At 35.0% G+C, this 26,728-nt stretch overlaps 1 long non-coding RNA gene across 1 annotated transcript in view; it reads right to left on the reverse strand.

Annotated features, from left to right (window-relative positions):
• Nucleotides 1-26,728, reverse strand: part of LOC141570402 (uncharacterized) — a 430,720-nt gene that overhangs the window by 286,279 nt on the left and 117,713 nt on the right. Inside the window, exon 2 of the long non-coding RNA XR_012494406.1 lies at nt 25,319-25,434. This is a non-coding gene — a long non-coding RNA (uncharacterized LOC141570402). The remainder of the gene's footprint in view (nt 1-25,318; nt 25,435-26,728) is intronic.

The raw sequence follows: 26,728 nt of genomic DNA on the forward strand, positions 1-26,728 counted from the left end.
TTACTGCTTTCACCTAAGATATTGGAAACCCAGACACATACATTAACTATTATTTATTCACTTAAAGCACATCCAGGACTGGTTTATCTAAGGAAAACCAGGGGATATAGAGAAAGATTCTTCTTCCCAAGCAGCAATGCTCTCAACGTTCACCACGGTAGTCTTCCGATTACACACATTTTATCTTCTCTCAGGATACAGGATATTTTATCCTGTGGGCTAATTACAACTTAAAGTTGCCCTTTCCTTTGCCCATTTCCTATTCAGATCATCTGTGTATTTTAGCTTTCATTTGTGCCCTTTTTCACTCTAGAATTTTGTACCATTTAAAAGCTCACAGTGTATACAGTCCATCTCTTCATGAATGTTCTGCACCTCCCTTCATATGTCACATCATGGCACTTCCATCAGTCAACGGTGATTACAATTATAGAAGAATCAATATTTCCAATCACCCTGCCTACGGCTTTGGCAGCTATCATTCAGCTGATTGGTAATACCTGTTAAGGTTGTTGGACAAGTATATCCTACACAACAGAGGGTATGAAATAATTGAATAGCAAGGTCCTTTGTGAGAATGTATTTAAAGTTTAACATAGAACATGTCAGGATAACTACAGTTCTAACAGCAATTCTGTATTAATATTATGGAAACATTCAGGTTACAAAATGTTTAAGATAATAAACATTGTTTAAGATAATAAAAAGTAACTTCTTTTCCACCTTCAACAGTATAGCACAGAAGCTTGGGACACTAAGACACTCAGATCTCTCTCTCACACTCACACACACACACACACACACACACACACACTAATTCAGACATAGCAAGTAAATAGCAGTAGACCTCTTGTAGAACAAACTGGATGAAGTAACTCTCATTGATAACCAAACTGATAAAAACTATCCTTGAAATGAACTTTGAATAAAGTGTGCCAGCAAAGCATGGGAATAAGAACCCTAATATATGAGTACACAGTTCCATGTAAACTGTCAGGCCCTGGACAGCACAGGACAAGAACAATATCCAGAACACAAAATAATCCAAGAAATCCAGATAAAAATGGAGAAAAAGAATGTTCGTCACAGCAGGGCTCGTCTAAGAAGGCCTCCACGTTGATAGCAGAACCTCACTGTTTCATGGATGGTCTGTGAGGATGAACTCATATAATAGCTGAATAACAAAATGTGTAAAGATCTCATCATGACATGAAAAAAAGAAAATACCTTCATGCCTTGTCATAGATACCTGGATTGCATGGCCCCTGTCAGTCCAATGCAGTGAAGATTTTTGTGTTGAGATTAGATAATGTTAGAAAAATTGTACTCAACACAGAATGTTGTTTTATTACAGCACAAAATTCTGTTTGAAAATAAAAGACTTACTTGCAGTGTGGATTATAGGAAAAGTTAGGTCCGTGACACTCATAATGTTAATTTTTAAAAACAAGAGGGAGCGTTAGAAATTATGTACCTACTTATAAACCTAAAATAACATAGACAGTTTAAGGATTAGAAACAAAAGGTAAATAAAAATGTATTTTCTTCAACCAATTCTAATTATTTTGTTACAGTTTAAGCTTCATTTCTTCAAATATTTGATTATTTAGTTTGTATTTAGTTCTCTCCATTAGGTATTTTTCATAGGTTCTTTAATCATCTTTTCCAGCCTGTGTTCACTGAGCCTGAATGCCATATTCAATTGCTAGTTTCCCCTAGATAGCCCATCTATCTGTTTATCTGAGGGACCTCAAATCTTTTGTTAAACACTTCCCAAGAAAATAAATAATCAAATTTATGTACACTTTTTGGGGTATAGATTCATACTTTATACCCCCCTCCTCAGCTAAATAATTGCTTTTAGATTAAATTCTTAAGAGATAATCACATTTTCCCCCAACTATTCCCAAGTTACTACTTAGAGACTTTTAATTCCTTCCCTCTTTCTTTCAACAAATGTTTATTGAGCATTTGCTATATTCTCAAAATTTTCCTAAATAAAAGTGATGATTGAAATGCAGTACCTTCTCTCAAGGAGCTTGTAATTCAATATAAAGCATCCAAATTTTACACAATGAAAATATTGAATCACATCCTTTGTGAAACTGGGAGTTATGAAACATGTTAGCCAAACTGAGTAAAATGAATGAGGAGGTAGAAATGGAAATCAAAACCTGTCCAGATCTTTGAAGATATGAATATGTGTTTTTTAAATGAGAAAAGTGAAGAAGTTGGCTGTATTTTGAAAGGTGAGGTAATATACACTACAATGAGAGATTTCACTAACTAGCCTATTGGAGGAATCAGAGAGAACATTTTTTACTTTCGATCAGAAAAAGACAAAGATAATGGTTCTGCAAACACAAATGGTCCATTAGCTTAATATGGAGTTAAAGTTTCAGTAGGGAGCTCTTTTGGGTTCCTTGTTTTCCAACTTAAACCAATAATTCTATCAGGAGACATTTTTTTTTTTTTTTTTTAATGTTATCATCTCTGTGAGTTGCATTAGAGGTACAGATCTCAGAAGTTAAAGGATTACTCACGTAATCTCTGCACTATGCAGTTCCTGCTCTTCTCAAAAGTTTTTTTAAAAAATGAAATAAATGAAATGAGCTTCCCCGACAGCTCAGTTTCTTAAGTTCATCTCATTTTAATTCACAGATGGCAAATCTGTGAAACAGCATACAGAGCTACGTAGAGGAAAAAAAAATTTTTTTCAGAAAAACACATTTCCCTAGACACCTGCCAACCAAATATTTCTCTTTGGAATAATTGTAGATAATTCTCTGTGGTGAAAACAATCTTTTCTTGGGCCAATAAACCCAGGAAATAATAAAATGGAAGTGGGGAAAATTACTTATTAACCACTGTTGAAAAAAATGAAGCTTTTGATTATAATTTACTATTGACAAAAGTACAAATAACACATTAGTTTCTGAACATTTCCCCCTCTGGGCTACTTTTAATTCATAAAATAAATCAGTAATTAAAAATTAAATTATGGTAGCAGAATAAAGAAGATAAGTTGTAATTACTACTTCAAATAAGAATGACTGAAAAATATATACACTATTATAAATAGCTTAATCGTTATTAAATATTTTAAAATGTCAAGTTATACAGCACTATATAGGATACCTGCTCATTTTAGATCACATAAACCTTATTTATCTCTTTATTTTATAAACAAAAATATATACAAAAATATTATATGTTTCTATGAAAACACTTTTGGTACTTTATGAACAGATACTTCATTTTTTTACTTTTCAGCAAATATGTGAAGGGATCGCTTATTTATTTGAGATTAAACAACCTCATGCTTTAGAAGAATAGTTTTCCTATGAAGAGAGCTTAGTATATACCCAAAGTTTTCAAGTTATTACCAGAGTTATGATACTGCTATTATGATAAAATAATGAGATAAAATGATGCCATAAAAATAATGAGATAAAAATTATCAGATAAAAATGCAAAGGGGCAACTTTACGCCAAAGTGTTCATTCAACGACTGTGCTTTTCTTAAATTGGAACTTGATTCAAAAATGAAACTAAAAACAAAACCATATATATATAATATTACCTGTGATTTCAGTTGACCTCTTTATTTAGGACTGAACAGTTATAAAAGATATTGCAAATTAGGGAGTTGGCTTTGCAGTTAGGTAATCCATTTAAGTAAAAAGGAAAAGACAAAGTCAAATAAAACATGTAAATGCAGGTATGTACACTCGTGTGTGTGTGTGTGTGTACAAGTGAATGAATGAATATGGGTGCAGGTATGGTGAGTATCAACTAAAGAGTGGAAACGTTTTTTTGTTGTTGTTGTTTTTTGAGATACTAAAGAAAATGTGTTTGTACATGAAAATATTACCAGTGAATCATTACTCACTTTTTGAATAATCAATTTTGTTTCTGACTATAAAATACATGTTTTAAAAGCAATTTCATAGTGAGGTTACCTTGGGTCCTACAAATAAATGTATTCACTCAACAAATATTTATTGAGCATATATAGCAGCTAGACACTGTGAAGAATAGTACATATTGTCTTTATAATGTAAAAACAATTATTTTATTACTATAATTATTTTTGGCATGGCTGATGCAAACACAATTCCCACTTCTCTCTATACAATGATGTTTGTGTGTCTATACACAAACAGTGTATATAGCATATCTCATCTTTCTGATTTGGAAGATGAGCATTAGAACTAGTTTCCTTATGAAAATATGCTCTCCTAACTCTCTCAAATAACCATTATTTCTCAAATATTTAGCTTAGTGGTTTGTCTTTTGTTCTGGGATAAAGATATCTTTGCATTGGAAATGGCAATGGGGATTGAGATTTTTAAAAATGGAGTGCTGTAGGAAGGAAGAGACAAAAAAAACAACAAAAAACAGCAGAGTACATATCCCTCTCATTGACATGCAAACAGCAAAAGGCTCAACTACAAGAGGAGGGAACACATAACCCACACAAGGAACACTGAAAGAACCCAGCTCAGGTGACCAGGGGAGATTGAACCACTGGGTCCCACAGCACACCTACTAAGTAAGACAACTCTATTAAGACCAGGAGACATAGCAGTCTTGCCTAATAAATAGAGACAAATACAGAGAGGTTGCCAAAATAGGGAGATGAAGAAACATGTCCTAAATAAAAGAACAGAACAAAACCCCAGAAAAAGAACTAAACAAAATGGAGCCAACCAATCTACAAGATGTAGCGTTCCAAATGCTGGTTATAAGAATGTTCAATGTTCTCAGAAAGAACTTCAAAAAAGAGATAGAAAATAGTTTTTAAAAAATCAGAAGTATGCAATAGTTGAAATGAAGAATACTATAGAGGAAATCAACAGTAGATTAGATGAAGCACAGGACTGAATCAGCAAGTTGGAAGATATGGTAGCAGAAAACACCCAATCAGAACAGGGAGAAAAAAAATTAAGAAAATGAAGATACTTTAAAAGATCTCTGGGACAACATCAAGCATACCAAATTTTACATCATAGGAGTACCAGAAGGAGAAGAGAGACAACAAGGAATTGAAAACCTATTTGAAGAAATAATGACTGAAAACATCCCTAATCTGGTGAAGGAAATGAACACACAAGCCCAGGAAGGCAGAGCCCCAAATGAGATTAACCCGAAGAGGCCCACACCAAGACACATCATAATTAAAATGCCAAAAGTTAAAGACAAAGAAAGAATCTTAAAAGCAGCAAGGGAAAAGTAGTTAGTATTTACAAGGGAGCTCCCATACGACTGTCAGCTGATTTTTCAACAAAAACTTTGCAGGCCAGAAGGGACTGACACAAAATATTCAAAATGATAAAAAGTCAGGACATGCAATCAAGATTACTCTACCCAGCAAAGCTACCATTTAGAATCAAAGAACACATAAAGAGCTTCCCAGAAAAGAAAAAGCTAAAGCAATTCATCACCATCAAACCAGAATTGCATGTTAAAATTTAATGTTAGAGTGACTTCTATAAGATGGGAGAGAGAGAATATGAGTAATAAAATGGCAATAACTACATATTTATCAATAATTACTTTAAACGTAAATGGATTAAATGTTCCAATCAAAAGATAGGTTAGCTGCATGGATATGAAAACAAGACCCTTACATATGCTGCCTACAAGAGACTCACTTCAGATCGAAAGACACACACAGACTGAAAGTAAAGAGATAAAAAAATATTTAATGAAAATGCAAACAAACAAACAAAAAGTTAGAGTGGCAATAATTATACCAGACAAAATTGAATTTAAAGCAAAGGCTATAAAAAGAGACAAAAAAGGACCCAGTAATCCCACTTCTGGGTATTTATCCAAAGAAATCCAAAACACTACTTCAAGGGAACATGTGCATCCATACGTCCATTGAAGTATTGTTTACAATGGTCAAGATGTTCAGGCAGCCTGGGTGTCTGTCAATGGATGAATGGATAAAGACGAGGTGGTACATATATACAATGGAATAATAATGCTTGGCCATCAAAGGAAATGGGTTCTTGACATTTGCGAGTGGCATGGATGGACCTGGAGGGTATTGTGCTGAGTGGAGGATGTCAGACAGAGAAAGACAGATGCAATGTCATTTTGCTTATATGTGGAATCTAGAAAACAAAATAAACAAAACAGAAAAATCTCATAGATACAGAGAACATTTTGATGGTTGCAAGATGGGAGGGGGATAAAGGGTGGGTGGAAAAAGGAAGGGATTAAGAACTACAAATTGATTGTTACAAAATAGTCATGGGGATGTAGGATATAACATAAGAAATACAGTCAATAATATTGTAATAACACTGTATGGTGTGAGATGGGTAGTAGATTTATTGGGTTGATAGATCAGAGGGGTGTTGGGGGACAGACTGAAAAAGGTAAAGCGATTCAGAAGTATAACTGGTATTTACAAAAATAGTCATGGGGATGTAAAGCATAGGCAATATAGTCAATAATATGGTAATAAATATGTATAGTGCCAGGTAAGTACTAGACTAGTCAGGGGGATCATTTCTTAGATTACATAAATGTCTAACCGCTATGCTGTACACCTGAAATTAATATAAAATAATACTGAATGTCAACTGTAATTGAAAAAATTTTTAAAATATGGTGAAAATGTGATAGGAAATAAGAGGCTCAAATTTCCAGGTATAAAACAAATAAGTCATGGGGATGTAATGTACAGCATAGGGAATATAGTCAATAATATTACGATAGTGTGGTACAGTGTCAGATAGTTGCTGGATTATGGTGATCACTTCTTTAGATATATAAATGTTGAATAACTATGGCATACACCTAAAACTAATACAATATTGTATGTTACCTATAATTTAATAAAAAAGCTTTTTAAAAATGCAGAACACAGGGGGCATTTAGGGCAGGGTAACTATTCTGTGTAATACTTTAATGGCAGATACACACCATTATACATTTGTCAAAATCTATAGAACGTACAACGCAGAGTGAACCCTAACTGTAAACTACAGACTTGCAATATATTAGCGACTGTGTAAAAAAACAAGCAAACAAAAAACAATATGTAGAGTTTTCCTTGGCTCCAAAGTTCATAATCAACAGTGGTTCTAAAACACAGTTTCAAATACACAACACCTAGGGAGCTTTAAAAAAATTCCAACGCCCAGGGCAATCACAAAACTGGTAACATTGTAATCTCTGGGAGTGGTGCTCAAGCAGTTGGATTTACTTCAAAGTTCTCGAGCTGATTCCGATGTTAAGCTGAGGTTAGAAATCACTTATTATTAGAAAATAATGTCATATTTAAAGACATCTAAAGCACTGTAGTGGGTAACCTTTTGCTAAAAGTCATATAGGACCTTCTGGCAAGAACAATATGTACTTGTTATTCATATATCAGTGGGGAAAAAGTGTGAGGGACCAATTCTTCTTCCTTTGCACATGAGAGGGCCCTAGTAATTAAACATAACAAAATGGTTATAATTTCCATTTAAATTTAAATGGTACATTGAAATGTATGTTTCCCAATTATATTGGTGAATTGCATTATTAAAACCACCTCTGCTAGCCCAAATGAGGCCATTGATACAGAAAAATAACAGCAATGACAAATATAAAACTTGGGAAGGTGCCCCAGTAAAATTCAGTAAAATGATGTGTGAGCAAATTGCTACCTCAAACTGGTAAAGGCTTGACCTAGCACATGGTTTCTTGTAATTCAGCAAAGCAGTGAGATAACTATTTTGTGCATCTGTAGCGTTCTCCTTTATATCAATTATTTTTTCTTCACTTAGTGTCTTCATAAAACTATTTTTAAGAGACTATATATTCTCAACATCAAGTTTTATGATATGTCATAAAACCCGTGTTAAGTCATACAGTGTGGCTTTACCCACGTTCTTGAGCATTCTTTAAAAGGAAACATCATATTATTATCTTAAGTGCGCATTTTTACTTTTTATTCCATTCTTCTTTCTCTTTGGTAGAAGAGTTTTATTCAGTTATCTCCTACTGTATGTGTATTTTTGTTTTGTGCGATACTAGAACATTTGTTTTGGAATGAAAGATGTTTTCGGTATGGTAGTTGGGTTTTATTTTTAAGCTATTGTTTTCTCACTTGTTATGAAACAGTGCTAACCTCATAGCTATACCTGCAGCATATTTCATAAAACATGTGACTAGTAAGTCTCATATTTATAAACTTCCTGCCAAAAATTTGTAAAGCAGGTGGAAAAAAAATGCATCTTTTAACCAGAGAAAGAGGACATTATTCTGCCAAAAAAAGAACCAAAACAAAACAAAAACACACACACTATATATATATATATATATATATATATATATATATATATATATATATATATATATTCCTGTTTAATAAATTCTTTACTAGTATGGGGAAAAACACTAGTTGGGACCTAATCAGTAAAAAGGACAATCAATATAGCCCACAGCAATATTACTACAAAAAAAAACTATTGTTCTTGTTATTGTTATAATATTATCACTATTACTATTACCACAATTAGGATTTAAAACTCAAAGCATAATCAGAACACACTTTTCTGAAATGATGAATTACTGGCACTCACATAAAAAATGTGAAGCTTCGGTGAACTCTAAGTGCCACAAAGAGCTCTGATTCATAATACCCATCTTCATAACTGAAGAAACACTCATTTCCTGTGGGTGGAATCATCCTGGTTCTCTTTCTACATTAGAGATGATTAGAACTAGATGTCCCTCTCCGCAAGCTGAGGATATTGACTCATTGAGTAAAAACATGTTTATAAAGAAAATAAACTCTGAGAACCACACTCTTGGGCATGGAGAAAGGAGATGGAGGGACAGGATAGAGATGGAATGGAAGATGGTGAGTGTGGGAGAAGTGTTAGGGTGAAGAGAAGCAGGGATGAGTAAGGAGTGGATTGGAGAAAAGGTAAATAGTTGGTGTGGATGAAGAGGAGACAGAAGAGGAGGTGCAAAGGTGAGACTGTGGGAAAGGAGAAGGTAGAGAGAAGAGAAAGGGCCGAGGAGAGGCAAGAGGAAAGAAGGACACGGTGAGCATATAATTACAAGGGCAAATGCTTTAAAGTAACATTAGCAACAAAAATGCAAGCAAGACATGATGATAAGACATGACTTTGCAAACTTTTTGGCCCAGTTCCAACACTTTGCCTCTATTAAGATGTTTCTATAGTTTGTAGCTCGTTCTGGATGCTAGGAAATCTACTTTATTTTTAATTCAAGAAGATCCCATATCCACTAGTATGGGTGTTGCAATAACAGAGCACAAGTGAAAATTGAATAAATTAATAAACGAATGAGATAAAACACTGGAAGTGGTTGTATTCTTTTGGATTTTGAATTTAACATCAATACAAAAAAGATATTAAGCAAAGCTTCCATGCACAACTCTATACAAATTGATTATATATGAATTATATATACATATATATGTATTACATATTAAAGAAAGATTATGATTTAGTCAAACGTCATCTAATCCAAAAGGTATCCTTTGTAGGATTTGCAAGTCTCTGAAGATTACTAAGCACACTATTTATAGCATTGAATATGAGTTCTAAAATACTGGTAAAGGAGTTCTCTCTTTGGGCCAATTACATTTCTTCCTACTGTTATTCACAAACATTTAAACACTTTCAACATTCCTCAGAAGCCTGGCACACCAAATGGAAATTAAGTTCCATATGTGGATATGACTGCAGATGTTGAATTGTTACTGCTTAGGATCGCTTTTCTACCTTGGGCCACCTACTCTTTATATTCCACACACTGAAGCAAATGATGCATTTGGAGAAATGTGTGCTTTATTTTTGTCACAGCCTGATGGAAAAGAAGAGTTGAGCCAGGTGTGGGTGAGGAGGATTTGTTGACTCAAGAGAGGCCTTCTGCGAACAAAAACTGTTGGCACGGACAAGAGCTGAGACCCACGCCCAGTAAAAGCTTACGGAGACTATGGGCTCAGGGAAGGGCCACTGGAGAGTCGAAGCTGAGAAGTCCCAGGTGGGAAATGTGGGCACTAAGGATATTTTAAGAAGCAGCAGCTCGCCACATAGCAAGCGCAAAACTCTATGAGTAATACATAAAGACACAGAGGCTAATTCATGGAAAAGGGATTAGGTCCCTGAACAGAGGAAGGAAGACAAAGGGAGAACATTTGTGAGAAAAGCACAGCGTGTTCACAGTGGAGACTGAGTCTTTACTCTGTTACTTACTAGCTGGATCACCTTTGGCATTCTCTCTCTCAATTTCATCATCTACAAAATGGAGATAAAAACTAATGGAATTGTTGGAAGAATTAAATGAGGTCACATTTCGAAGTTGCTTTGCAAACTGATAAGTTCTATACATACGTAAGACATTTACTTTTAGGTAAATGCAAATTTCTTCTGAGGGGTAAGGGTAGCTAATTAAATTTTTAAATTAAACTTTTATTTTGAGATAACTATAGACTCATATGCAGTACTGAAAAATGATGGAGAAAAATCTCAATGCTCTTTACCCAGTTTCTCCCTAAAATAACATCTTTCAAAACTACAATGCAATATAACCAGTATATTGAGAATGATCCTTTCAACATACCACACATGTCCATCACACAGGATTCTTGGTGTTGCCCTTTTATAGCCACATCCACCTTCTTCCTACAATACATGCTACCCCCGTTTCTGACCCCTGGCAATCATTAATCTGTTCCCCGTTTCTATAATTCGTCATCTAAAGAATATTATATAAATGGAATGATGGAGTTGCCTTTTTCCACTCAGCATTTTGTGCAACAAGAACTCTCATTCATTGCTGGTGGGAATGCAAAAAGGTCCAGGCAATTTGGAGTACAGCATAACGATTGCGTACAAGACTAAATATACTCTTACTACATAATCTAGCAGTTGCATTCCTTGGTATTTACCCAAAGGAACTGAAAATTTACACCCATAAAACACTTGCACATGGATGTTTATAGAAGCTTTATTCATAACTGCCCAAACTGGGAGACAATCAAGATAGCCTTCAGAAGGGGGATGGATAGATAAGTTGTGGTACATCCAGACAATGAAATATTCAGTGCTAAAAGGAAATGAGCTGTCAAGCCATGTAAAGACATGGAGGAAGCATAAATGCATACTAAGTGAAAGAAGCCAATCTGAAAAAACTACATACTGTATGATTCCAACTATATGACGTTCTCGAAAATATAAAATTATGAAGACAATAAAAAGATCAGTGGTTACCCAAGGTTGGAAAGACAAGTGATTTTTTTTTTTTTTATGTATCCTGGACATTTTGGATATTACATTATGAAATTTTGTATACACCGTGTGTATGTGTGTGTGTGTGTGTGTGTGTGTGTGTGTGTGTGTGTTTAGCTTCATGCTAGGTGGCACTGCCACCATCCCGATAGAAGTGGGGCACTGACTGACACTGACAACTTTCAGACTGGTGGAAAGAAAGTTCCGAGTTCAACTCCCCATTCACACCTGCTGACAGTAAAAAGTAGGGCCCTGACTTCAGCACCTCATCGCCTTTAAGTGCAGGTATAAGATCCGTTTCCTGCTGGGCCCTGTGCAGAGGGCAGCGTTGGATATGGAAGCCTGATTCTGTATGAGGGGGAAGTGGCATGCCCATTAGCTCTGCCACCTACTATCTTATTTGGCCTCTTGATTTAGGTGGGGGTTGACTCATAGTTCCCCACTGGGCTCTACCGACACAGGGGTGGGAGAGCAAAGTGTCAGCTATCCTTCTTCACATCACCTCATTTTGCCTCACTGGTGTAGGAAATGGATGTAGTAACCCCTCAGAGATGCTGTTCATATTAACTGATTAAGATGGCAAATTTCCTTGACCAGGCAAATTGATAAATGAGTGCTATGTAGTGCAACCATCACTGTATCTTTTCTCTCTGAGAAATGACCTCTATGATGGATATTTATCAGTAGTATTTAAAGAAAAAAATTGCCCAGCTTAATCAAATTATCAGTAAAGACTACCAAGAATCTACCATACCCCAGGTCATATAGTGTACATAAGCATACTCTGAAGCAATCGTGTTTCAGCACGCTGCTCTCACTAGTTCATGATATGATATGGTATGATATATAATTGATGTGATGGGATATATGATATAATCAAAGAAAAAAGAACATACAAGTAGCAAATACCTAAAGGTGGAAATGTGTTCTATGTAATTACTAGAGTGAACTCATTCTTTTTCTATTGCTACTATAACAAATTACCACAACCCTAGTGCCTTAAAACAACACAAATTTATTAGACTTCTGGAAGGCAAAAGTCCAAAATATATCTCACTGAGCTAAAATCAAGGTGTCAGAAGGGTTGTTTTCCTTTCTGGAGGCTCCATGGGAGAATCTGCTTGTTTCCTTTTCCTGCTTCTAGAGGCCACCTGCTTTTCTTGGCTCATGGCCCCCTTCCTCCATTTCAAAGCCAAGAGCATCCGGCTGAGTCCTCCTCAGACTGCCCCCTCTCTGTCTCTCTCCTCTGCCTTCATCTTCCACTTATAAGAACCTTTATGATTACATTGGGACTACTTGGAAAACTAATCGTCCCCCTCTCAAGGTCAGCTGATTAGCACCCTTAATTCTATCTGTAACCTTGATTCCCCTTTGCCATGTAACCTAATATAGTCACAGTTTCCAGGAATAGGATCTCTGGCATCTTTGGCAGGGGCATGGGTTGTGCAGGAAGGAGCTGGAGACACTATTCTGCCTACCTCAGAAGGTGTGTAAGCAGAAGCATCAGGTTGGAAAGGAAGGTCCATATAGAGAAGGAGAGGAAGGTATATCTGAGGAAATATTTTAGGAACAAATTGTAAAGGTTTCTGAAAGATATATGGAGGATTTTAGTTTTTATCTAGAAGACTATTAGAAATGTTTGGCTGAAGAGAGAAATTATCAAAGAACACAGAGTAAGATGAAGGGTAAAGCATCTGTGCAAATGAAACAAGAAGCAAAGTACATCAGACGCAGAAGACAAGTTACGTATGGGCTCTGGCTGTGCTTCAGGTGTCCGATGGTGATGACTTGGGCCAGTGTGATGGAAGCAAGAATCATTGATAGAGTTTGGAAGATAAGATGTGGAAATATACTTTGTTCTGATGTTGCAAATCTGGGAAGAAAGTGAAAAAAATGTTGGTACCATTAATGGAGCTGGGAGAATTGTTTTGTAATGAGGAAAGTCATTAGCAGCAAGAACTCTTAACAGGAATCATGAAAGATAAGTAAAAATGTTTCAAGTCCTATTATAAAATATTCCATGATCAGCTAAGCACTTTTTTAAAATTAAGACTTCATTGAAAACAAACAAACACACACACACAAACAAAAAACAAGTTTGATGTTCACAGCAAAATTGAGGGGAAGGCACAGAGATTTCCCATATACCCCGACAATACATACAGAGCCTCCCCCATCATCAACATGCAGAGTGGTACATTGGTTGTAATTGGTAAACATCATCGTCACCCAAAGTTCAGAGTTTACATTCTGGTTTACTCTTGGTGTTATACTCCTATGAATTTGGACAAACGTGTAATACGACATGTACCCATCGTTATGACATTACACACAGTATTTTCACTGCCCTAAAAATCCTCTGTGCTATGCCTATTCACGCCTCCACCCCACCCCTGCAGCCCCAGGTAACAACTGATCTTTTTACTGTCTTCATAGTTTTGCCTTTTCCAGAATGTCATGTAGTTGTTCACCCATTCTGTGGTTTGTCTTTTCACTGTCTTGATTTATGTTTCACAAAGCAAAAGTTTTTCATTTTATTGAAGTCCATCTTATCAATCATTCCTTTCATGGATTGTGTCTTTGGTGTTATATCTAAAAAGTCATCACAATACCCAAGGTCATGTAGGGTTTCTTCTATGTTATCTTCCAGGAGTTTAATAGTTTTGTGTCTATTTAGGTCTATGATCCATTTTGAGTTAATTTTTATGAAGGGTGTAATGTCTGTGTCTAGATTTGTTTATTTGCAAGTGGTTATCCAGTTTTCGAGCACCATTTGTTGAAAAGAATATCTTTGCTCCATTGTATTCTATTGTCTGCTTGTTTGCCAAAGGTCAGTTGACTATATTTATGTGAGTCTATTTCTGGACTCTCTGTTCTATTCATTGATTTATATATTTTTCCATCAAAATCACACTGTCTTGATTACTGTAATTTCATAGTAAGCCCTGTCATCGGGCAGCATCCATCTTCAGCCTTTGTTCCTCTCCTTCAGTATTGAGTTGGCTATTCTGTGTCTTTTGCCTTTCCATATAAACCTTAGAATCAGTTTATCCATGATATAACTTGCAGGGATATTGAATGGGATTGCACTGAATCTATAATTAAGTTGAAAAGAATTGACATCCTGACGGTATTGAGTCTCCCTATCCAGGAGCACTGAATATTTATTTAGTTCTTTTCTGATATCTTTTATCAGAGTTTTGTAGTTATCCCCATATAGATCTTTTACACATTTTGTTAGATATGAGCCTAGGTATTTCACTTTTAGACTGCTAATGTAAATGACATTTAGTTTAAAATTTTAAATTCTGCTTGTTTATTGCTAGTATATAGGAAGACTGACTTTTGTACATTAACCTTTTATCCTGCAATGTACCTATAATCACATGTTAGTTGATTATAGAGGAGGTTTTTTCTGTCAATTCTATTGGCTTTTCTGCATAGGTGATCATGTCATCTGTGAATAAAAACAGTTTTATTTATTTTTTCCTTCCCAATCTGAATAGCCTTTCTTCTCTTGTCTTAGTCTTCTTGTACTTATTGTATTAGCTAGAACTTGCAGCTAATGTTGAAAAGGAGTTGTGATCTTAATTGAGAAAGCTTCATGTTTCTTGCCATTCGTATGATATTAGGTTTTTTATAGCTATTCTTTATCATGTTGGGGGAAATTCCCCTCTATTTCTAATTACTGAGAGCTTTTTTTTTTTTAAATTATAAATAGGTACATTTTGTCTAATGCTTTTTCTGAATCTATTTATATGACCATGTGATTTTTCTTTTTTTATGTATTGATATGAGAGATTATATTAATTGATTTTTGGATGTTGACCCACCCTTATATACCTATGATAAGTCCTACTTGGTTGTTGTGTTTGATTCTTTGTATATGTTTTGGATTTGACTAGCTAATAATTTGTTGAGGATTTTTGCGTCTATGTCATGAGATATACTGATGTATAGTTTTCTTATAATGTCTTTGCTTGATTTTGGTATTAGGATAATGCTGGCCTCACTGAGTGAGTTAGGAAGTGCTCTCTCTGCATCTATCTTCTCAGAGAGATTATAGAAAATTTGTATAATGTCTTCCTTAAGTGTTTGGTAGAATTCACCAGTGAACCCACTGGGCCTGGTACTTTCTATTTTGCAATGTTATTAATTATTAACTCAGTTTTTAATAGATATAAGCTTATTCAGATTGTCTGTTGCTTCCTGTGCCTTTGAAGGAACTATTCCATTTCATCTAGGTCATCAAATTTGTGGGCATACTCAGCCATAAAAAGGAATGAAATATTGCCATCTATAACAACATGGATGGACCTAGAGTGTATTGTGCTAAGTGAAGTCAGACAGAGAAAGACAAATGCCACATGAATGCACTCATACTTGGAACCTAAAGAGCAAAATAAACGAACAAACAAAACACAAAGAAACTCATCATTATGGAGAACATTTTGAGGGTTGCCAAGTGGGAGGGACTTGGAAGGATGGGTGAAAAAGAGAAAGGGATTAAGAAGTACAAATTTGTTATATATATAAATTTCTCTTGAGATTTATAGTTTAGCCCATGTGCTATTTAGAGGTGTGTTGTTTATAATCCGCAAACATATTTTAGTAGTAAGTGTTTCTTTAAAAATAAAAAGGGCATTTTAGCTGTGTCCTTATGGTGCTTGCACATATCTCTATTTTGCAAATATCACAATATTTCTAAAGTTTCTATAGTCCTCATCTGATACTGCCCAATCTGTAGCCATCAGTTTCTCTCATTACCAGAATATAGAGTGCAGACACAGGCAGCCTAGTTGGTGTACATTGTTCTGGAGGAGTACTCAGAGGCCTAAATCATCTTTATTTTAGATAAAATGAGTTATGGAAACAGCACTAGGGAACACTCTAAGTTGATGATAACTATAAAATAATACTAATGGCATTTTAAACCTTAGAGAGGAAATCTCCTAGGACCTTGTAACTTAAAGTGTAGGACATAGAACAGCAACATCAGCATTACCTGGGAGCTAATTCAAAATGAACAGTCTTGGGCCTCATCTTGGATATTCTGAATCAGTCTACATTTTAATAAGATCCCCAGGTAATTCATTTGCACTTTAATGCTTGATAAGCATGGGACCAAGGCTAGTAACTAAAACTGAAAAGCCTTCTGGACCAAACAAACTTATATCTGAAATTGGTAAAGTCAATATGGGCTTTTGAGATTTGTAAGGGAAGAAACTGGGCAACAGTCACCCTGAACAATTTTTCCCTTGAAAGATACACTGATTGCTTGGTCTGAGCATTAAGTATTATTTTAATGGGACAAATTAGTGATTTTCTTTAAAAGAGAAAAAACCATTTTTTCAATCTTACAAAAATACTAAATTTTAATCAATCAATAGATTTTACTTTTAACTTTTGATAATGCTATATCAAATATGTATATATATATATATATATATATATATATATATGTATGTATGTTGTTTCTATACATGGCACTCTTAACAATTATAGAATAAATCATAGTTTATTTTGAGTGAATGATCAGATAAACCAGTATATGATGACGTAATTACATAAATTTAGGAAATATGCAAGTTAGTCATTCAAATTTTACAGATGTTGACTTAGCTCATCTTGGATTTCTCTTTTGCTTCTCCATTAGACAGGTCCTGCCAAATGGCTAGGCAATGCAGGGATATAAGTACTTTATTTCACAGAAAATGAAATTCTCATTTAGATATGTCTTACTGGCAAAAATTCATATTTGTCACTCATTTACTAGATATTCTTGAGAATGATCTATTTTCAATACACTAATTATATAATGCTTTTACACTTAAAACTATACTGGTTATCAATTTAGTATGCATACAAAATAAAAAAAAATAATTATTTGAAATACTGTTTATTTCCCATTGCAACCCATGTTACTCAAATATAGTTCCACTGGAATCAAGCATACCCTTTAAGCAGATTTTAATGTGTACTGACATAAGAAATAATGGTAAAACAAAAATATTCTTTATGATATGAAAAGCATGGCTTATTTTTAAAAAATCTTGGGCATTCTTCAATTTTGTACAAGATATTAGGGATACTTTCTTGAATGGAAGATTTTTCTGGCATTTTATTGTCCCCCACCCCAAAAAAGATTAAAGTAGAGAGAAATGCTTCGGATTAATGAGAAAGTGATGCAATTAAACAACAAGGCAGGAGATTTGTGTGTGCAAAATTAAAGATAAAGTCGCTGGTGATAAAGCGTATGTAAATAATAGAGGATAAAAAGGAGATTAGAGTTAGATAAGAATTCTTCCGCTATATTAATGAGTCTCTTCCCCCATCCCACCCTCGTATTCCTTGAGTGTCTTACTTCCCTTACATTTAACATGAGCTTAACAACGGACCTTATGCAATTCATCAGAGGTTTTGTAACAACAGACCAGACCTGTGAACAAACTTGTTGGAGCATCTCAAAAGCAACATGCTATTAAAAATACCGTTAAGAAGAAACATGTCCAGGTATGACAAAAGAGATAGAGGTGTCTGCATGCTCCACACAGAGTCTAACCTAGTCACTGAGCATTTCAAAGTCACCCTTCAGCATTCAAGAGAAGTCTCAGAGTCCTTACACAGACACATCCCGAGCTCTTTATCCTCAGGAAGTGCTGACTCCAAGGCTTTCACTTAGAGAACTCTGTTTTGACATAATCAGTTCTGGTTCGTATGTCCTCAGACACCACGCCGGGATCCAACTGCACACAATGCTATCAATTCCAGCTGACTGGGCTCTGCCAACCTTTGTCACAACCCTGAATGCTTGATTTTGACCAAGAATAGGCTCAGTTCACTGAATGCTAGTAATTCCAGCTCCACAGCACTGCTATTCTCAGCCCTGGGAAAGAAAATATTTAGCCCATGCCGCTAAAATCTGGAAACCTGTCTCAACGACTACTTTTCTATTGATGTAGCCAGGCTGGGAACAGTGATCATGGAAATATTACTAGCAAAATAATAAAAGTAAGGATATCTTTCATTTATGTTACACTTAGAGTTTACAAAGGGCTTTCCAAATATGCCATGTAAGTCAAGAACAAAAGGCTAATTAAGTATCCTCAAATTTAAGCTTAGCTTCCTTTGTACCCTTTATCTTCCCTAATTCTTTCCCCCCATTTTCTGTTCTTAACTATTTCTCTATTGCTTAATTAAAGAAATGCTTTGCTCAGGTTCTAGTTCGGGGCAAGTCTTCCTGGCGCAATTCTTCCTGCTATCCTTGTTAAGAAATTTGGCAAACCAGTGTTAACTACAAGTGAGGCAAGTTGCTAAAATGTGACCAATTCAAATGATAAAAGTCAAATGATTAAAACAGTGCATATTATAAAAACCTTATAACTCAATTTCATCATAAATCTTTTAGAATAAATGCATATACATAATATCTGCCTCAAAAATATAAATGTATGCATGAATTTGTTGAGTATCTACATACAAAAACACGTTACAAAGCACAGGAATATGAAAATGGTTGTAAATATAGAACCTCTTCTCCAGGAGGTGCACACTGTTGTAGTGATTTCTGATCTGAGACCTCTTCGAGACAAGAGATATTTTTATTTTACAAATGATCTAATGGTGATAAAAAATAAAACTTTATGGGAGTCATACATTTATTTACCTGTCGTAAGTCTTCATAGGCTAATTAAAATATGAAGAGCAGCAAGCACTTTTATAGTGATACTAGGTAACAGGAACCATTATAAGTGCTTATATATATGAACACATTTAATTCCCCACAGTGATGTTATTTGGGTGCCATTGTTTTCCCATTTGTCACAGATGAGGAGGAGAGGTCTAGAAAGGTTAAGCTGTCCATGATTACACAGCTAGTAAGTTGCAGAGCCAGGACAGAAAGCCAGTCTTCAGTTTTCATACTGTTCATGAGGTTGCTATTCCATCTCTTGACTTTTATTGCCTTGACTCTATTTATGATTATCAGAATCTCTAATTGACTGTTATCTAGGGAAGACTAAGCTGTTATTTACTGGGAGTAAATTCTCTATATAGACATTTTTTTTTCCTTCAAATTTTGAAGTTCATAGAATGAGGAGTAAATAATAGAAGAGATTATTGTTGGTGAAAAAAAGAAAGAAAGAAAGGTTGTGAATCACTCAATCACTGGTTAATGTGAAGGTGATAGGCTCACTTATTTTGGAGATGCTATGAATTACATTATTCGATTACTGACATATGTTTCGGATGTAAAGACAATGTGTGCCAGGAAAAAAAAAAAAAAAGGAGATTATGCTTCTTTTCACCTTAAAGAGAAGAGACAGAATGGAGATGTCATTTCAGAGACCCTTGAAAATCACCCTGGGGATAGTCCCTCTAACTACACAATTCCCAGAGCTTGTGAGACTCTGTACCATGTCACTGGGACAAGAAGACACCGGCCTTATTCTAAGGACCAGTCTGACATGGGATACAAATGCAGCTAGTTAATGTTGAAGCTGGTAGATAACAGTAAATTAGATTCTTATCTCTTCATTTTCTCAAGCTCTTTCTCAACCTGTTCCCCAAAGGACATTTAATTCAAGATCAGAGATCCAGATAGCTGTCTTCATCTGTCTGAAAATTGACTTTTAAAAGTTATCAGTTCTGAGTTTAAAACACTAAGTTTCAAGGTTTAAATTATGAGAAGGGCTGACTCCACTTAAGGCTGTGATTTTCTTTGACATATTTCATTCGGTAAGTTAACATTCAACTTCCTTGACCCTCCTCTCATACAGTTATGCCGGCATAATTGTATTAGCTGTTCCTCATCTCACATCCCATAAAACTTCTGTATACTTCACTTGCCTTCTGTTGTCCCCATTCAAATATGAACAATGTTCTTTCCTTATATAGACCTATTTCCACATGGAGTTTCATTATGACCTCCTGGAATGAGAAAATAGCCTTAACTGGTGTACGTGCTCACACTTTTTATACTGCCAAGCATTATCCAGATGGTATCAGTGATAACAGTTTCATAAACTGTGACTTTTAACAATCTCCAGTTTAAAATATGTAAGCAGTGTCTTCCAACATGCACAAATTACAAAAGATCGTTGCTTAACAAATATTCCATTCTATTTAAAATCAATACACTTCTTCACATATGAAGAAAATGCATTTTCCTTGGAAAATTCAAGAATATATACAAGAGGGGGTATAAACAAAAAGTCAAACTCAAAAGACTTATGAGATCTATTTACCCAAACAGAAGGAAAGAAGGAAGAAGGGGAGGGAGAAAGGGAAGAAGAAGAAAGGAAAACAGAAGAAAGGAAAATAGAAGACTATCTGTGTCAAGGAAATTATTTTTAATGACTAGTCAACACCTAGATGCATGCCTCAGTAATAGAATGCTCCACCCTATAAGACACATATTATAAAGCTGTTGGAATACAATATAGGGTACAAGAGTACTTATTTAATTTATTCATGGATGTTTGATTATGCACTTAATTATATTTTTACTTCTTCGGGCTTAAGATATCATGAAGAGAAATATTTACCTTTCCTGCTTCATTTGAACTTACTACAGGTTTACTATAAATGTTTATATCCCCTAGGGGAAGATATGAAACAGCCCCCAACCCACACACACACATACACCATCAAAATATAATAATAATTCAAGTTATTTGAACAAATTTCGTTCATATCATGTTGAAACTATAGCTGACTCTATAAACACTGCCATATCTTTATCTTTGATGAACTTTTTTTTTAATCTTTCAATCTATTCAGGTAGCAAAACATCTAGGAAAATGGAAGCAATAAGTGACATGATCTAGTTTGAAAGATTCTTACTTAAGGTCCAATTTCATTGAAAGTACAGATTGTTCCCTATAATACGAGGCCAGGAACAGTTGATAGAAGTTCTTTACATATATATGCATATGTCCACACACATACATGATTAATCATATTTGTATGTGATATCCACATAGACATACAAATATTAATATAATGTTCAAACCAGTGATTAATGAGTTTTAAACGCTTGAAATAAAGTATCTTAATATTCTATCAGACACATCAAATAAAATAATATGAATTTAAATGACATTATGAGAATAAATATCATTTTAATTTTACTGAATGTATATCAAAACTTTAAATGACACTCATGCAAATAGACTCTTGTGAATGTGTTATTGAACTGAAGGGTACTTCACTTTTGACAAACACTTTCCGTGCCAGCTGCAGAGTATACTAAACCAATTACAACTCAGATTTTCCTGTTGCATATGGTAAAAAGCCCTCAGAAATCCTAGTTCCAGTAGCTTTCGCTCTCCTTCCCCAGTATGATACTCATTTGGTTGCTCACCTTGGTAATGATGTTAACCTTTTGTACATCAGTTAAATTCTAAACTGCTAAAGTCCAGTGATTGTTGCTTAGATGGGGAGTTTTGTAATGTGGAAACACTTGGAAAAATATATGGCTATAAAATACAAGACTGAGTTCCATCATACAATATATTGATACTAAGTGGAAATCTCGACAGGGAAATCAGGACTACAGATTAAAAATCAGGCTTGTATAAGTATGAACCACATTATTGTATATATGAACAAGAAAAGTGAAACCTACTGATAGACTTCTCACCAAAGGGATAGTTAAAGGGATATTTTTCTTTCCAATATGTTTCTAAGGGAAGCATAAGAAAGTAAAAATAAAAAGAGATATTCAGATACAAAATTTTCCCTATTTATGTTCACATGAACCTTTTAGAGTCTTCTTAGTTTTTCATAGATTTCTTATCTGTTATCATACAAACCTTATGAGCTTTCTTAAAAGTAAAAGATGGGGCAACTGGATGGCTCAGTTGGTTAGAGCGTGAGCTTTGAGCAACAGGTTGCTGGTTTGATTCCCACATGGGCCAGTGAGCTGTGCCCTCCGCAACTAGATTGAAGACAACAACTTGAGCTGAGCAGCCACTGAGCTCCTGGTGGGCAGCCAGATGGCTCAGTTGGTTAAAGTATGAGCTCTTAACAACAAGGTTGCCAGTTCAATTCCCACATGGGATGGTGGGCTGCACCCCACCCCTACCTCACCACCCCCGCAACTAGATTGAAAAATGGTGACTGGACTTAGAGCTGAGCTGTGCCCTCTACAACTAAGATTGAAGGACAACAACTTGACTTGGCGCTGATGGGTCCTGGAAATACACTGTTCCCCTTCCCCAATAAAATCTTTTAAAAAAAATTGAAATAAAAAAAATAAGATAAAATAAAAGACAATGTACCACTCAACACCAAAAAAACATAATCTGATTAAAAATTGAGCAGAGGACATGAATAGACATTTCTCTAAAGAGGACATACAGATGGCCAATAGACATGAAAAGATGCTCAATGTCATTAATCATCAGAGAAATGCAAATTAAAACCATAATGAGATAATACCTCATACCTGTCAGAATGGCTATCATCAATAAATCAACAATGGTGTTGATGAGGATGTGGAGAAGAGGGAACCCTTGTGCACTCTTGGTGTTGACTGCAAATTGGCGCAGCCACTATGGAAATCAGTGTGGAGGTTCCTCAAAAATTGAAACTAGAAATACCTTATGACCCAGCAATTCTACTCCTTGGTATTTATCCTAAGAAATCCAAAACACTAATTCAAAACATATGTACCCCTATGTTTACTACAGCACTATTCATAATAGCCAAGATATGAAAACAACCAAAATGCCTATCAACAGATGATTGGAAAACGAAATTGCAGTACATAATATATACAATGGTGTATTACTCTGCCATAAAAAAATGAAATCTTTCCATTTGCAACAATATGGATGGACCTAGAGGGTATTACGCTGAGTGAAATAAGTCAGACTGAGAAAGAAAAATACCATATGATCTCACTTATATGTGGAATCTAAAGAACAGAATAAATAAACAAACAAAACCAAAATAGACTCATAGATAAAGAGAACAAATTGATGGTTGCCAGAGGTGGTGGGGGTCAGGGGATGGATAAGAAAGTTAAAGGGATTAGGAAGTACAAATTGGTAGTCACAAAATAGTCACAGGGATGTGAAATACAGTATGGGGAGTATAATCAATAATATTGTAAAAACTATGTATAGTGTCAGATGGATGCTAGACTTATCAAGCGATCACTTCATAAATTATATAAATGTCTAACCACCATGCAGTACATCTGAAACTAATATTAAATAATATTGAATGTCAACTACAACTAAGAATTATATATAGCCATGGGATGTAAAGTACTGCAAACTGAATATAGTCAATGGTATTGTAATAGCTATGTACAGTGCCAGATGGGTAGTGGACTTTTTGGGGTATCATTTTGTGAGGTGTGTAAATGTCTAATCACTATGTTGTTCTGTACACCTGAACTAATTTTAAAAATCAAATAAAGTAAAAGACGATCACTAGATGTTCTAATAATGGAAATTTTCAAACATGTAAGTTGAAATGCAAGTTTGTAACAACATAATTTCCAAAACAGAACATTGGGATAGGAGAAAATCAACATCAATAGCATCACTTCTAAATTCTATACTTGGCTTTATATTTCCAATATCAATGGTATATGCTACACTTGTCTGAATCTGGAAGACTTCATGACCAGTGAGTAAGGTTTGAACCATCTGATGAGTCATTAGCTTTCTGTTAAGCACTGTTACCTTCTCTCCACTGACCGTTTAACACCTCAAAGTCTCAATTGCATGGCTATCTCTGGCATTGAAGATTATGAAATTGAGTTCAGAAAGGGCATTCATTAATTCCTATTTATGCAATCATAGGCCCTAAAAATCAGTAAATACAAAATATCTGGCTTTATGTGATTCCCAGTCCCTTCTCATTGTTATAATGCCTATATTCTTTGATAATTGCTTTAATTATGACAAATTTTTCACTATAAAAAAGTACCAGTTATATAAAATATGTGTAACTCCTAAACATAGCAATATTTTAGAGATTTTGATTTTAATTAAACATCTATAATAAATTGACATTAGAAATACAGAAACAGTTTATTATTTCTTTCAATTTCAATTATATTATCTTCTATTTTGTGTGTTTCAGCTACTTTATTTTCTAGAAAATGTTAAGAAATTGATAATTGATAGATGTATGAATACTGCTCCTTTGTAAGGAATCTTGTCATATGCAGTAACCAGTTTTATGATATTTTATCGCTCACTTGATTCTTTAGTTACTTGAATTAACTTAGCCACCTTGAGTTTAAGACTAAGCAACCTAGACAGTGGGGCACTCTTTAATAAAACTAAGACATAACTCGAGAATAAGAATAGCTGTTTACCATCTGCTTCTGATTTGTGTCCAGGATTATGTGGTTAAGAAGTAAAGCAAATTAGAAATATGATGGTAGAATTGAGTATAGATTCTGGAGAGATATTAATGCCCCAGGCCCTTAAACCCAAGAGACAGGGTTGAGGCTCTAGTATTGAGGCTAGTATCTAGTATTGAGGCTCAGAACATGCTTTTTGGGGTGGGTCATCTGGGTTTGAATCTTAATTCTGCAGCCTTCTGTTTGTTCAAGTTGTTTTACCTCTCTGAGACTCATCTGAAAAATGGAAATAACAACACTTACCTCTTTAAGGCTGTGGTGAATAGGGAATGAAATTATATATATATATATACACACACTTAGTAGAGTGCCTAACACAAAATAAGGATCGTTATTAAATTCTTAATCTGAAAAAAAATGATTTGTTTTTAAGAAAGGGAAATGTAGAGAGCATAAGTAAAGATATCATTTGGCTTCTGACCATGGCCATGATCTCTTGGGCTTCCTCATAATACCCATGCTTAGGCAGTGGATGCCACTGTTGTGTTGGGACGGATTCGCACAGCCCATCCAGTATCAACTGGAATAAATGCCTGGACTTTTTTAGTCGTATCTCCACTTATCACAGAGAAAGCTGAGAAGCAACTGTCTTCTCATGCATGTTTATACTTCTCCCATCTAAGTCGCTCTCTGTATTTCCTTCCTGTTCTGGGTTTCTTACCTGAACCGCATCTTCTAGTAGATTATTCACTTCCGTCTTCTCAATTTTATCATAGACATCTGAAGCTGAAAATATCCTTGAAATTCAGTGGCTTTATCTTATTATTCATCTAAAACCTGAAGATAAAACAAAACAAAATTATGGCATCAAGGAGAAAAAGACCCTTTTCCATACTGACACCTGAAAAGACTTGACTAAAAGAAAGTACTTGTTCTTCTCATGAGGCAGGTCTATTTTATATGCTTAACTATTGCCGTTTACTAAGAGTACATAGCAGTGGTGGGAAACACTGGCAGCAGACGCTGGTAACCACCATTCTACTCTCTGTTTTTACAAGTTCGGTGTTTTTTCAGACTCCACATATAAGTGATACCATACAGTACTTATCTTTCTCTGTCTGGCTTATTTCATTTAACATAATCCTTCTAGGTTTATCCATGTCATCACAAATGGCAAGACTTCCTTCTTTCTATGGCTAAATAATATTCCATTATATATATATATATATATATATATATATATATATATATATATATCCACATACATATATATGTGTGTGTGTATGGAGATATATACACACACACACACACACACACACATACACACACACGTATATTAGCCATCCTTACAGGTATGAGTGATATTTCATTGTGGTTTTGATTTGCATTTCCCTGATGGTTGATAATGTTGTGCTTTTTACGTACATCTTCATTGGAAAAGTATATAAGGAACTCATACATCTTAATAGAAAAAAAAATAATTTGATTTAAAAATGGGCAAAGGACCTGAATTGACTGATACTATTTTAATCTAAAATTGTTGCTTTCTTTATGACCAGTACCTAAATATCAGCTCTGTCTCTTGAGTTCTTCTAATATCTCCTACTTTCATCCTCTTCACAAAGGTGCCATACCACCTCTTGAGTTTCTCTTCAGCTGTTCCCTTCCTGCTAATGTCCCACACAGCCTATTATTCATGGTGTCATGTCCTCCTGGCTCAAGCTTGGCTATAATACTCAACATTCTCTTAATCTAAGGGAAAACTCATACCCTTTTCTATAATATGAAACACTAGAAATGAGTCATCCTCTATGGAGCCCTCTTTTTCTGTTCTGCTTCTCAGCTAATACCAGCCAGTCTTTAGTTTTCTTTTCCAGTGACAGTCAGGCATGAGATTCTATACCTACAAGCTCTTTGGATGGTTTCTTGAAATACTATTCACATGGCTTAAGTTAAAAAGAAACACACCCTTCTCCCCAAGAAATGGAAGAGGAAAAGCATAGCACTCCAAAACTTTCCTCCAGGATATCCGTGTTCATCAGTCCTCACCCATTAATTTGTTAGCCTTCTCTTACATATAGGCTGGAGGTGGTGATGGGTTAAGTGATGTAGAACCAATTTGGGCCACTTT

The sequence above is a fragment of the Rhinolophus sinicus genome, linkage group LG03 (assembly GCF_036562045.2).
Source record: "Rhinolophus sinicus isolate RSC01 linkage group LG03, ASM3656204v1, whole genome shotgun sequence".
Classification (NCBI taxonomy): domain Eukaryota; kingdom Metazoa; phylum Chordata; class Mammalia; order Chiroptera; family Rhinolophidae; genus Rhinolophus; species Rhinolophus sinicus.